At 29.2% G+C, this 15,005-nt stretch overlaps 1 protein-coding gene across 3 annotated transcripts in view; it reads right to left on the bottom strand.

Annotated features, from left to right (window-relative positions):
• The window catches only part of Klp31E (kinesin-like protein 31E), a 541,210-nt gene that overhangs the window by 186,070 nt on the left and 340,135 nt on the right, over positions 1-15,005 (bottom strand). The gene's annotated exons all lie outside the window — the stretch shown is intronic.

Raw genomic sequence — 15,005 nt, 5'->3', positions numbered from 1 at the left:
TTTTCGACTATTCAACAAGCATTTTATTAAAAAATGTATATTATATATATATATTATAATAGTAATATTTCGTAAATAAAATTATAATTTATAAACTGATATGAAGTAAAATTGAACTTTATACTATCATTTGGTAAGGTAAAACAGAAATGGAACATTGACCTATACAAGAAAGTACAATATTATAAAAGATCATTGTGCAAGTCATGTTTTCCCCTATTATAATTATGCGTACTTAAACAGCTAAATAATGAACAATAATAAAATGAAGTCAGCTACATATTATCAGTTTGTACTTCTAATAAGGTAATAAATTATTCAATGTAAATAATATAAAAAAAAGAAAAAATGCACATAATATCAAAGATAAGAATATCAATATCAAAGATAAGAATGCACGTTAAACTTTATCAATTAAAAACAATTTAAAAATATTAATGTCTATAATTGTAACGATATCTGAAACGAGTTACATTGAAAAAATTAATCAGATAGTAAGTCCACGTGGTAAAATGATAATGTAAAATCGACAAAGCAAAATCAATTTGATGGCGTAATTTAATTAATAAAACATGCGAAATATTTAAATTACGAATAATAAAACTGATAATAAATATATTTAATTAGAGAGATGCCGTATCATGACATGTATTTTCTGATTTATTAATTGCAACTTCATTAGGTTTACTATAGCCATTTGCATCTGAAAACTTCGTTTTTTTTTTAACCGAAATAATTTTTTTCAACCACTGAATAAAATAATCCTTATATACCAAGTGGTATTTTCATACTTTTCACATCCAAAATGGTTCTTATTGACCCTCTTGAATTATTGACAATTTTAAAACATTATTGATCTTTTTTTCCTAACAAAAAAGAATATGTATATACATATATATATGTATGTACTGTAAATATATTCTACATTTCGTACACGTGATTTTTCATTTCATTTTTAATTAGCATTTTACACATAAGTACGATTACATACAAATATAAAACTCTTATCGTCCATGCATAACACAACTTTGGAAAGACATGAATTTTCTCTTCACAGAAGCCTGAGTATTCTCGGATGCCTCTTTCTTAATAAGAAGTAATTTGCTTTAGCGTATATTTCGGCAGTTAAATAAAAATTAGAGATAAGTATAGTTTCCAACCTAAATAAAAATACCCAAATTCTCAGAGAAGTTGTGGGTGAAAAAATAATAATTTGGAAACGCGTAAAAACACACCTTTGAGTTATTTAATCCTCGTTTCACGACCTTTATGTGACAAAATCATTTCTTTTCCTCTTATTTTACTTTTCCATATGATTTTTTTTTGTTCGATTTTATCACATAACCTTGAAGTTTGTCAGTGGGATATGGAAACGAAATATTGTAGCGTATAAAAAATGTCATGTCTGACCGGGTTTTCGAACCCTGTACCTCCGGATGAAAATCCGAGATGCTACCACTCCGCCACGGAGATCGGGAAATCGCTAGGGTTATGTAAATTCTGACTGTAACCCTAATATATCCTTGTTAATGATGTACAGGCCTGTAAAGATTCTGTATCGTTGATTTGTGTGTAGTTTTAGAGAAGCTGGTCTGCATATAAAACTGCCAAAAAAATCTAGTACGAGATTACGATGCTGATCTGATGATGCTTTGATTTATGTATGAACTTCTGTAATACGTACATCTTTATGGAATCGTAAATATACGTCGAAGTAAATCGATACATCAAAACTGCTGCACCGATTTATGTGTAATGTATCAAAATCCAATAATAACAAATTACGGTATGAAAATGAATTCTAGAAAAATAAAAGTAAAGAGGATAGGGAACAATAAGAATGTCTAAACAAAAGAAAGAAAGATCGAGTAAAACAGTTCAGGTACTTGGATACCATGTTAACACAAATTACTAAAGTAATTCTTTAATTAATTACAAAATAAAGACAAAATTGCCAACGGCTAAGGAATCTTTTAAAAGACAGAAAAATTTGTTATGTAGTAAAATGGAATTAAGACTCAAAAAAGCACCTTGTGAACAATTATATTTGGAAAGTATATCTGTATGAATTTAAAATATGCACACTAAGAAAAGAGGGAAAAATAAAAATTGAAGACGTTTAAGAGATTGGAAAAGATTAAATGGACAGATAGAAAAATGAGAATCACGATCACAACAATTAAAAATAGAAAAGCTACAACATAAACATCAAAAGAATACAAAGTTACATGGATTAGCAAAAAGTGCAAAAAAGAGAGACCAAAAGCAAGTAAAAATTATAGATACCTAGCTGAAACGGCAATGCTTTGTTATTGCTAGATTTGAGTATATATATGTAGATTAAGCAAACACAAATGAAAGTTTGATAAGACATTAAAAACTGAATATTACGGAACATCATAAAATTTAACTTTTCCTTTTTTCCCTTCTTCCCTTTTTCGCAAAAAAATATTTCTTTTCACGAAACTAATATATATTCTGAATGAACAAAATCGGACCATAAATACAATTTTTTGAAATATCTCAACCCCGACTAGCGGGTTCATTTTTGCAAAAATATTTCTTTTTCTGTAACTAATATATATTCTGAATATGAGAAAATCGGACTATAAAAACAATTTTTCGAATAATTTCGACCCCAGCGCCACCTAGCGGGTCCATTTTTCCCAAAAATATTTCTTTTACGTAACTAATACATATTTTCTGAATATGAACGAAATCAGGCCATAAATACAATTTTTCGAAATATTTCGACCCCCAGCACCACTAGCGGATCCATTTTTTGTGAAAATATTTATTTTCATTTAACTAATAGGTATTCTGAATAAGAGCTAAATTGGAACCATAAATACAATTTTTCGAAATATCTTGATTCCAGCTTCACCAAGCCGATCCATTTTTTCTTTCAAAAATATTTCTTTCTTTTCAAGTAACTAATAGATATTCTGAATAGGAGTCAAATCGGACCATAAATACAATTTTTTGAAATATCTTTACCTCCGCGCCACCTAGCGGGTTTAAACTTATTCAAAAACTTCCACGGACGTACGCACAACTTACAAAAGTTTCATCGCAATCGAATGAATGGTATAGGAACGCATACTAAACAAACAAACGTTAATTTTTATTAGATTAAAGAAAAATATTTTTTTATTTTTTGTAAATTTCTGTACCTTTGTATTTTGTTTATGTTTATAATTTATAAAAAACTATTCTTAATTACAAGATAATTTTATAATTTGACCTTCCATGCATTCTTAGAGTTTTTTTTTCCGTTCAATCCATAAAGTTTTTTTAGGAATCCATAAAGAACTTTGATCAAATTTCCGTAAATGATTGATATTTAATTATTTGATAAATCTGAATTACTTTTTAAACCAGAATAATTATACTACGCACAATAGAATCAAACAATGAGTTAAGCTTGTAACGAATAGCTAGTCGACCTCGACTAGTGACAAACAAGCTTTCCGTGGTGTAGACTTCAAGAAATGCTCACAACACGTTGAAAGTAAAACCCATTTACACGTTCGAATTAATATTCAACAAATCAATGAAAAAAAAAATGGAATTTAAACTTTTTTATTTATGAATAAACTTTTAATGGATTAAATTATAATATTTTAATATTATAATATTTCGTCTTAAGCCAAAACGAATCGCTCACAGTGTAATGTTTAGAAAAAAAAAGATAACAGATCGATCATTTGAGGTTTAATTTCTTATACTGTAAATAATATTTACTTTTTATACGTTTTAAAAATAAAAAAATCATTTTACTACAAAATGACTAGAAAAAAATTTCCACTTGATATTTCTTTTTTTAAAATAAAACGTAAAATATAGTTATTGAAGACTTTTAAAAATAATAATACAAAATTACATTTTGTGACGTAAATACAAGAATGATAATAATAGTTAATAGTATTCATCGGGTAAGAAACCATACACGTCGTTAGTTTTAATCAATAATGAAAACAAAAGAGCCCGAGCTATTTGATACAAATATATCACTAGCTTTTACACTACAATGTTTGTTTATAGGATGATAGTATTTCAAATGGGATTGTCCATATGTATATAAACTGTACGAATTAGGGATGGGGATTTCATGGATAGTTCGTCGCGGTTAAAAAATATAAAAAAAATAGAACAAAAAAAAAAAATAGTTTAGTCGGAATAGTTTAAGTCGATGTATTAAATCGGACTACCATTCCAACCATTAAAAACTGAAAATATTTTTTGAAATTAATCTATCGGGAAAATATGTTAACAACAATGTAGATATAAAAATAAATACCGCAAATTTATCATCATATTAAACTATGGCAGTTGTCCAAGTATATTAAGGTATTCCAGTGATAGTTGAATTTAAATCCTTGAGACAAATGGTTTGCTAAGGAATGGTGAAAACAAAGACAAATTACTGTGAATTTTTGTTACTTCTTGACATTTATACGAGGGTTAAGGGTGGCTATGACAGTTTTACGTTACGTTAGGGAAAGTAAATAAAAGTGTGACACTAAAGAAAAGAAGGGTTTACTGTTAGCAAATGTGCAATACGTTTTATTTTGCGCATATATCTAGTCATTATACCCGTATTCGATAAAATACGAACGATGGTTTTTTTTATTATTATTATTATAAAACACATTGTGCACCCTTCAATAATTCAAATTACTCCGATAAAAAAGAAGTTAAGAATTCAACTATATTTATTTTCTTAGTAAATATTTATCGATAAATAAAATTTAACTACTAAGAAAAAAATTATAGTAAATAACAAATAAATATGTATATCGGGGGATCTCAATATACATATTAACCGACTATACCTTAACTGACCGATGATTTAATCCTTATAGCGTAATTCACGATAGTTACTATACTATTAATATAAACAATATTTTTAACTATAAGCTATAATCTATCAAATTAATTAATTAGTTTAAATTATTTACATTATAATCTACAAATAAAAGTACATGTAATGTAGAAGAACCATGAGATGAAGTTTTGACTGGAAAAATTAGTAAGTATTGAAAAAAGTGCAGCCAAAAAATTATACCAATGACTTGGAAAAAATTTAAAAAATCCAATTAAAAATGAAATTACCAATATTGATTTGTTAAATGATTTAAAAGAACTAGAGTGTGCGCAAAGTTTAGTTAACGAAAATTATTTGTTATACGAAAATGGTATTTATATCTTGCTGCTGTTAAGAGAATTAATAACTTACTTTCCTTTTCATTTCCTTTCAAAATATCCTCATTCTATATTTTCGCGTATGCTTGTCAGAAGAAAGAACGACCAATACTTCAAAGAATAAAGCTAAAAAATGATCTTCTCCAATATGTCGTTCATAAGTTCGCGCACGTATAATATCTGGCAACATTGTTGTCCATAAAAGTAATGCTTTCTTCTAAGTTTTGCAAATGGTATAGACGGAGAAGGGCTCACGCTGTTAAATATAAAAGATGTAAATAGATGAATGTGCGACCGTAACAAAATCGTGAACGACAACGTAATTAATTGAAGCTACGACCCGTAAAAATCAAACAAATTAGAAACAAGAGGATGAAAGAGAGTGTGAAAAAACAGACATGTAAACAGAAGTTACTGATGCATACAGAGGTGAAAAAGATTTTTGACATGAATTGCGTTACGTGTTAACGTGTTATAGCGCGTTAAGTGTTAATGTTGTGGAAAAATCTACGATATCCCTACAACTTAAATGGAAAGACTTTACGACAAAGCAAAATACTTTGCTGGTAAAAATAAAATAAAAATAATGAAATAATGATTTACCGAAATAAACGGAATTAATTTGCTATTAGTGTGTCCTAATCATTTTAGTTGTTTAGCAGTTTGTTTTCGATCAAAACGCAACCCACTGATTAAAAAAATGCTTTAAATGCTATAAATATGAAGGTCTAAAAATACACAATAATTGTGAATAAAAAGGTTCATCATAGTAATAGATAACGAAGAACGCGTGAAGTAATCTTGAGTAACCGCATTAAAATTAGAGAGATTGCAAGTGAACTTAACATCAATTATGGTAGTGTGTTAGCGATTATTCACGATCAGCTTGGTTACCGAAACATGTGCGCCACATCTGTTGACCGACAACCAATGTTTAGCGTCTGCTCTTTCTTTTCTTTAACGTTATTCCAGGACTGGTCCATAGTTTTTGAAACAAATAATCACAGGAGATGAGAGCTGGGTGCTTCATTACACTCCTGAGACTAAATCATCATCACATGAACGGAGACACAAAAATTTGCCGCTGCCAAAAAAAGTGAAAACATCCCCACATGTTCGAAAGGTTATTCTGATAGTCTTTTTCGATTCTGAGGGAGTTGTTTACAGGAATTTATGTTCCTAGGAACAACAATCAATGCCGAATCTTAGTGTGAGAGTTTAAAAAAATTGCGTAAAGTCACTACAGATCGAAGACCCGAAGATTGAGCGATGGGGGGGTCGTTTCTCTTCACGACATCGTTCAGCGCATGTGACAAAGGAGTTACTGCAAATTGAAGTGTGGTTTCATTCGCCTTACGGCCCTGACCTAGCACCCTGCGACTACCACCTGTTTGGTCCTATCAAGCGAGACCTGGGTCTGGCTAATGATGATGAACTGAAGGAAGCGGTCCTTAAATGGTTGAAAGAAATTGGACGAAATTTTTTCGAGAGTGGAATTGAAAAACTTATCATAAGGTATGAAAAGTGTTTAGAAAAATTTGGCGATTATGTCGAAAAATAGATAAAAATATGTAGTTTTTTGTTCAATAAAAAAAAAATTGTCTTGTAAATATGTGTTTGATTAATAGAGGGGGGTGTAACTTACTTTCTGATCGTCCATCGTATATAGCCTATACTAATACATAAAAAAAAATATTTTATGAAACTGAACAAAACTAATAAATTAATTAAATCGAAATGTAATTTTAAAACACTATACATTAATTATTAAATATTTTAGTACGTATTTAAGCGTGTGTCAAACGAATTATTAAAAAAAATTATGGTCTATCTAATTATTAGCTAATTAAAAACTCATCAAGCCGTAATATTCGAAAATTTGTTATTATTTTCAATTTAAATAACCATTTAGCACAGTTCTTCCTCTATATAGAGTAGTATTGTTTATATAAAGGGAATTAAATAATTTTTTATCATTTAATCCAAGATAATTAATTACGTAATTTATTTGAAATGTAATTTGAAGCATAATAAGGTCATTTCTTGTAGACCGCGAAGTATTATCTATGTAACACGAAAAAACTACGTTGCTTATGGAAATGTAAAACTTTTTAAAGTACTAAAAATTTGTCTAAACAAATTATATCTATTAACACCGAAACAAAGTCGACAGCTAATTTTTATGAAGAGTATACTCGTTCTAAATTTTTTATAAAACCATAGCGAAATTTAGTGTACTCAATTTAGAATTAATTGTTATTATAATTGGAGTATGGAGTATAATTGTTATTATATACTCCAATTCTAGCAAAATGCAACTGATTATTTAAAAGCAATAATTATAATCAACTCATTTCATGTTCACGTAAATTTAAAAAAAAAAATGCAGTTTTAAAAATTTAACTTTTAGAAATCGTTATTTCTATCATAATTACTTTAACATTTAAAATCCCTATTCAACAAAATAATACACATATCCTTGACGGTCAAACAGAACGACATCACTGAGTATAACTAATGTTTACGAAATTAACCGAAAATTATTTAAAATCTTTCTAACCAGCGATACTGACGTGACCAAACTGACCTAAATTCATTAGTAGGTAAATTAAATAACGTAAAATATTGACATCATTCATACCTAACTGATGTATCAGATACTGCGATGTTAATATGAAAAGAAATTTGTTGCAGAGTACGATTTATTACATCGGGATGAAAATTTGTCGATATAATTAGTATAATAATGCGAAAGGTCGGCGCAAATTTTACAATAATGATAAAACGCTAAAATAACTATAATTTATTACAGAAAATACACGTCACAAATAATCAATTACAAAGACGGCAAACGAATAAAATTAAATACATAAGTATACGGACATTTAAAAAAATAAAACGTATAATATTATAGCCTACGCAATAAAAAAACATGTGGCATGTGGTACGTAGTCGTTCGCCCACCATTAATGAATGCAACTGTCGAGTTCATTGTCGTTGCACCCGACTATCCGTCACGCAAAGCAACCAGACAAAAAATAAACAGTCAAGCTTCAATAAACTCCTCACTGTTATTTTTACATTTTAAATGGTAGGAACATGAATGTTTTTGGTACATAAGTAAAAGATTCAACCGGAAAATCACGACCGAATTAAAATACTGATTTACAAACACGTTACAAATTAATTACAATAATGTAACATTTACAACAAGAAAAATAAATGATTTAACACGATGCTGCGATAGAAAATTTTCTATTATAGATTAGAACAGATTGGTATTTTAATATTCATTTCTTAATGTTTGTCATTTAAATATATATATATATATATATATATATATATATATATATATATATATATATATATGTATAATAACAAAACACATTTTACTTAAAAATATTATCTTTATTAATTTCTTGGGTTAACCAACAAACTTATAAATTAAATTCACTACGTTTCACTTACAATTCTCTAAGCTTCCACAGGTTATCTTAGACCAACCCAATGGATTGGTCTAGTGGTGAACGGGTTTTCCCAAATCAGCTGATTTGGAAGTCAAGAGTTCCAGCGTTCAAGCTCTAGTAAAAACGGTTACTTTTATACGGATTTGAATACTATATCGTGGATACCGGTGTTCTATGGTGGTTGGGTTTCAGTTAACCACACATCTCAGGAACGGTCGAACTGAAACTGTACTAGACTACACTTCATTTACACTCATACATATCATCCTCTGAAGTAATACCTGAACGGTAATTCCCGGAGGCTAAACAGAAAAAAAGAAATAGTAGTATGTAAGAGAATTTTGTATGATGTGTTTATGAATGTGAATTTAAACTATTAGTTTGTTTGGTTAACCCAACAGAATAATAAAGATAATATCTTTAAGTAAAATATTTTGTTGTTACATTTAATTTTGTCCAATCAAGAGGGAATTAGACTTAAATAGATTACATTTAAGTTAATTTTAATATATAAGTATACACACACACACACACACAAACACACACACACACACACAGAGAGAGAGAGAGAGAGAGAGAGAGATGAGCATATATACACTTTAAAATGAACTAATACCTTGCATTAAAATAATTTGTATGATACTTAAATTTTAACTGCTATATGTCTAATTTATAAATTTTTATCACAAAAATATATGCATCCACTGGAGTTATAAAAAAGGAGAATAACTCGGGAGTTAAAAGAAATTAAACATAACAAAACAGAAGTAAAAATAAAAGACAAAGACAAAAATTAAACCTTTTTAAAGAATATAAGACTACATTTTAAAAAAATTCACACAGCAGTGAAAAAAATAATAATTAATGATTAAAAAACCTATTTACCAACAATTCTTTTACATCTACGATCAAGCGCTTTCAGAATAAAATTCCATCATCAGGAACTTAGAAAATGTATGTTATAATCTTAATAAAAGTAAAACTCACCGGAGACACGGTGGAGACGTTCATAATGACAGGACGTTAAGTTGACATAACTTTAAACATTTGACAACTGTTATATAATATTACGTTACATACAACATAAAATTTAATATCCTGATGATGGAATTTTATTCTGAAAGCGCTTGATCGTAGATGTAAAAGAATTATTGGTAAGTGGATTTTTTAATTATTAATTATATAATCATACCAACGGGCCATGTTTGATAAAATTATGAAAAAATAATAAATTTCCAGTTTTTTTTTTTAATTTCGTGTTGTGAAATTGGTAACATAATAAAAACAAACAACCATACTAAAAACTTATTTTTCTTCTTTACGTATCATATTCGTTTTGAATGTCAGCAACAATCTGGGCAACTAAAAACGTCATCTATAGATGACCGTAATAAAAAAAAAACTAGTTGATCTCAAAACTTTCTCCTTAAATTCTTCAATTATAAAATTTTATTTCGACTTGGATCTTGATTTCCCATAATATTCCTTTGAAGACTTCTCTAGATATCTCATCACATGTACAAAGTAATCCCTCCATCCGTTTCCTTTTAATAATCTTAATTACTTCTGCGCTATAAGCTGCTCTTTGAATACGTCGGTATTGCATATTATAACTTTGCAACTAATCCTACGCAATCGTCTTCAGACCCGTGCTTCAAAGGCGTCGGCGTCACTTTTTTTCTACAAATTTTTTTATAAAATCCAAGACTCAATACCATACAGCAGCGCAGAGAAGATAACATTTTTATTTGCCATTCTCCTCCGGAATCTTAAACTTAAATTGTGTTGTTAACCGAAAAAGTTGACAATTAAAAAACTAAGACAATTTTTTTTTCCTTTAATTTTTAGAGCGCTTTTATCATTTTATTCCAATTTTCTATTTAAAATATGTTTAGACCTACACAAAGCGCATTATGCGAAGTATTTTAATAAAAACTCACAGAGAAGCGGTAAAAATGTTCTATTACAGAGCGTGAGTTAAGGTTTTAAGGTACGCGGAACAGATATTTTTTTTATCATAGGTAACAATGTACATTATTCTTATAAAAACAAATGGGAAGAGTTTTCAAATCAATTTTAAATTGCTTTTAAACTTACTTTTCATATTTAGCGCGAGTTAATTGATTAATTGATTAAGTTAATTGAAAAGTTTCGCTTGAAATTAATAAAATACAGCCTGGCTAAATATCATTTCGTTAGGACAATCTAACACCAAATTTGCTGTCGATGTTAAAAAAATATAAAAATCGATCTATGTAGGCTGAACTTTGTAACTGATTTGAAAAATGTTTCATTCTTCTATAAGTAACCTCTAAAAATAAATAAATACAGTGTAACCCCGCTATAACGCGGTTATCGAGGGAATTACGTGACGCCCGCGTTATAGGATAACCGCGTTATTTGGAGAAATAAATTTTAAATCACTAAAAGGATCAATTAAAAAAATAGGCAAAAATCAAGCAATTATGGTTTAAAAGAAAAAGCCAATACAGTATTTGTACTTACATTGAAACAAGTTAGTTCTTCATCCTATTTTATTTTTTCAGATATTTTTTGGAAGACAGGTTATCCGCGTTATATCGAGCCGCGTTATAGCGGGGCTGTACTGAATGGAATATAAAACCTCATAAATACTCCTTTTTTACGCATTCACGTCTCATTCATTACAAAAAAAGAATTTTAAACTTTTATTCAAGAAAATTCAAACGTAATGAAAGAAATCAATATTCAAATCGTACTTATAAATTTAATTTATAACAAGTCTGGGTTTTCAAACAATAATTTTTTTTATTAATAAAGAATGGATTTCCAGATAATAAATAGAGTGGGAAGAAAAATAAATTAAATAAAATCACGTTAACCAATATAAAATTATACGATTCTACAGTAATAAACTAGATAAATAATAAAAATTAAGAACAAAATAAAAAAGTATAAAATGAAAATAATAGATAGAAAAATACTGGAATCACTGAAGCAGAAAAAATGCGCCAGACAAAAACAGAAGAGAAAGAAATTATAGTGGTCAATAAAACAAATGGTGGTTTTATACACAACCTGACTTAGGGAACAATATAAAATAAAAATAAAAATGAAAACAAAATATATTTTCATGAAATTTTTATCTGTATTCTCATTTTCGCGATTCGATCAGGATATTGAGAGATTGACAACTGGAAATGTTTATATAATTACTATTTATTATTTAAAGAACATAATAAGTAAAACAAAACAAATGAATTATAATAATAATAACGGCAATAGCAATAATAATTATAAACAACTAACAATAATAATTAGAATAAAAATAATAATCATAACCACAATAATAATAAACAACAGTGATTACATACAAAACAGAATTTAAAGTAATCGTCAGGATTTATTCGCAGGTAGATAAATAATGAAAACCAGAATTCAGTCCCACTGACAAAAGATATTAACATGACTGCTAGTCTTATCAATTTTAACCACCAATCTAGTATCAAAAACAATAGTACAATAGATAAGACAAGTATAAAGTTCTTTAACTGCAAATACCTTTGCTGTTCACAAATAAAACTACCCAATGAAAGAAATTTAGTAAATCATCTCTCTCATTTAGATTTACTCATCGAACCATTTCTTGTTTTTCGTGTACTGGAATTACTTGAGACGTCAAATTAATCGCGCCGAATTCGCATAATAACTCCTCTATCGTAGTACTCTCATCTCGCAAACTGACATCATAACGTCTCACTTAGACTGATTCGCAGAACTCACATTTCGTAGATTGACATCATAACGTCTAGCTTAGGGTCATTTCGCAGAACTGATCTGAAGTCATCTTCCCCGGAGTATTTATACTCCTATCCTCTTTACCTGTTGGACCGGACCCAACTCGAAGCGTGAAAATGATCGACCGAGCCCTTTCGTTCCCATCCATCCCTAACCTGGGTCCGGTAACCTTTCTCACGGAAGAACATCTGTTTAAGTGTACGTCAGTAAGCAGTATTACAAAAGATTGTTAAACGATACCTTTACAAAAAGGGTATCTTTTAGCCCCTTTCTGAATTCCTCCCATTATTATATTTTCGACTGGTTTCTTGTTAATTGGTAGGAATTCGTTACTCAGGTCCGTTATACCGGTCTTCTTACAGTATTATTATTATTGTTATTTCTTAGCATTTACTACAGCTAAGAATACTTTAAAAAGACTATGACAGTATAAGACCTCGGTTAGCGATCGGTAAATGTTAACTACTAGGTAATCAGTAGTTTTTATTTTGTAAAACATCCCCGTAGAAACGCGACATATTGTTTGCTTTTTAATACGAATATCATATAATCTACTAGCCGGTCAGGGGGTTCCGCCGTTTGGACCCACGCTGTGTTCGTTATTTTCATGGTTGTGAGAATACTGATAAATAACAATTAAAGCCTGAAAAGCTCCCTTTCCTCCCTCGTTCTTAACATACAGGCTCCTTTTGAGGACGATTACATCCCTTTTGGTATCACTTTTCATTACCCTAGAATACCTATCCCGGGGAAGTGATCAAAGTAGAAAGTTGGGAAATGAAAATCGGAGGTTATAAAACGCATTGTCTGTTACTTTTTTCGTTGAAAAACGAAATCAAAAAAAGTCATCGTCCAAGAATAAAAATTCACAACTTCACCCCCAAGGGAGCTAGGGCCTCGATTTAAAGATCAGAAACCTTCTCTGGGATAACACGAATGTATCCTCAAAATTTGAAAGCGATCGGTCGGTTGATCCTTGCGTGATGCTGTTGCAAACTGACAGAACCGCTACAAACTTTCGCATTTAAAATAGTAAATCAGCAAATAGAATTCGTATCATTATTGTGGTTTTAGGATCTCGACAGACGGACTTCTTTTCTCGCCAAGGTCGAACAAAAAATTTGAATGTAACCGAACACGTGTCGCTGGGCTGCTATAAAGTTCGAAACCTTATGAAAAGTCGTCCGTTATTTTTACACGGGACAGGAATCGAATAGTCATTTCATATCAAGCTTACTTAGGAAATCAGCAGTGAAGTGATATCTTGAAAAAATATCCAAAACATCAACAATTACTAATATAAAATAAAAGAAGTAAAATGAATCAATATAAAATTATAATCATAAAGAAAAAAATCTCATACTTAACAATTTACTTGCTTCCACGCCGCCTCCAGCTATTACCAGCAAAAAAAATCTACCTTTAAATTAATGTTTCTCACGATCCACACTAGTCATCTACAGAAAAGTGTATAATACAAGTCGTTTTTATCATAATTTGAATTGTCCCCTATTAAAAAAATTAGGACTTTCAATACAGAAAAAGGATTATTGTATTAATGTCTAATTTAAAATTAATTTATATTAATTCATATAGAAAATACTCATTTTACAATTAGTAAATGATATGTTAGCTTTTGTTGTAATAAATCTGTCTGCTAGTATTCAATTCAAAACTATATATTATATTTTTCAAGGTAACAGATGTGTAGGCCACTTTACATTATTATATTTTTCGAACTGAATACAAACTGTGAGATTAATTCTTGTCTGCCGAAGCGAGAAACGGCCTACGTATATTTGCGATATACTCAAAAAAAATTTTGAATTTTTTAAATTTACTGTAAAGTAGGAATAATATAGTGAAAAAAATGTTAGTCAAGTTGCAATCGTAGGATAAAAAATACCTGCGAATATTTTGAAAAGTAGACGAAAATGAAGAAAAACTGTTCTTCAAAAATATCCAATTTGTTTAAGAACAGTAAGAAAATACGAACCCGCTGACGTAAAGAAGCGTTAGTATCGGCGTAGAATATTATGCAGCTGAGTTTGAAACTTTATGAAAATAAAATCGTCTAACAGATTTAAAAAACAAGATGCTCTTATATTTTAATGTTTAATTTGATGAAATTAAACTTTTTTAACCTATATTATTACAGCTAAAACGAAAAAGGTATCATTTTTTGAGCTTTCTATTTCGTACCATGACTTTGATTGCTTTTACCAAATAACCACTGAACCAATACTTACATAAATTACCCGTTCTACTGACTTATCACTTAATATTAAAAAGCGGTACTTTTTCAATTAATTTTATAAATTCTCATTCTGATAACTTATCTTGTAAAATCAGTAAAAAATAAAAGTTTAATATTAACAAACGCATCATAAAATAATTAAAAGATGATGCGATTTCTTTTGAAATTTGGTGAACGGTTTTATTTTTTATAAGCCTCAAAATCGAGTGCAAATTCTTTCTGTCTTAAAAGTAAATTAAAAAAATACGTAAATATGTTTAAAACATCATTCTTAAATTAAACTCACTAAAGGTAAAAAA

This window comes from Lycorma delicatula, chromosome 3, assembly GCF_047948215.1.
Source record: "Lycorma delicatula isolate Av1 chromosome 3, ASM4794821v1, whole genome shotgun sequence".
Lineage (NCBI taxonomy): Eukaryota > Metazoa > Arthropoda > Insecta > Hemiptera > Fulgoridae > Lycorma > Lycorma delicatula.
This window is presented reverse-complemented; position numbering and strand designations above follow the sequence as displayed.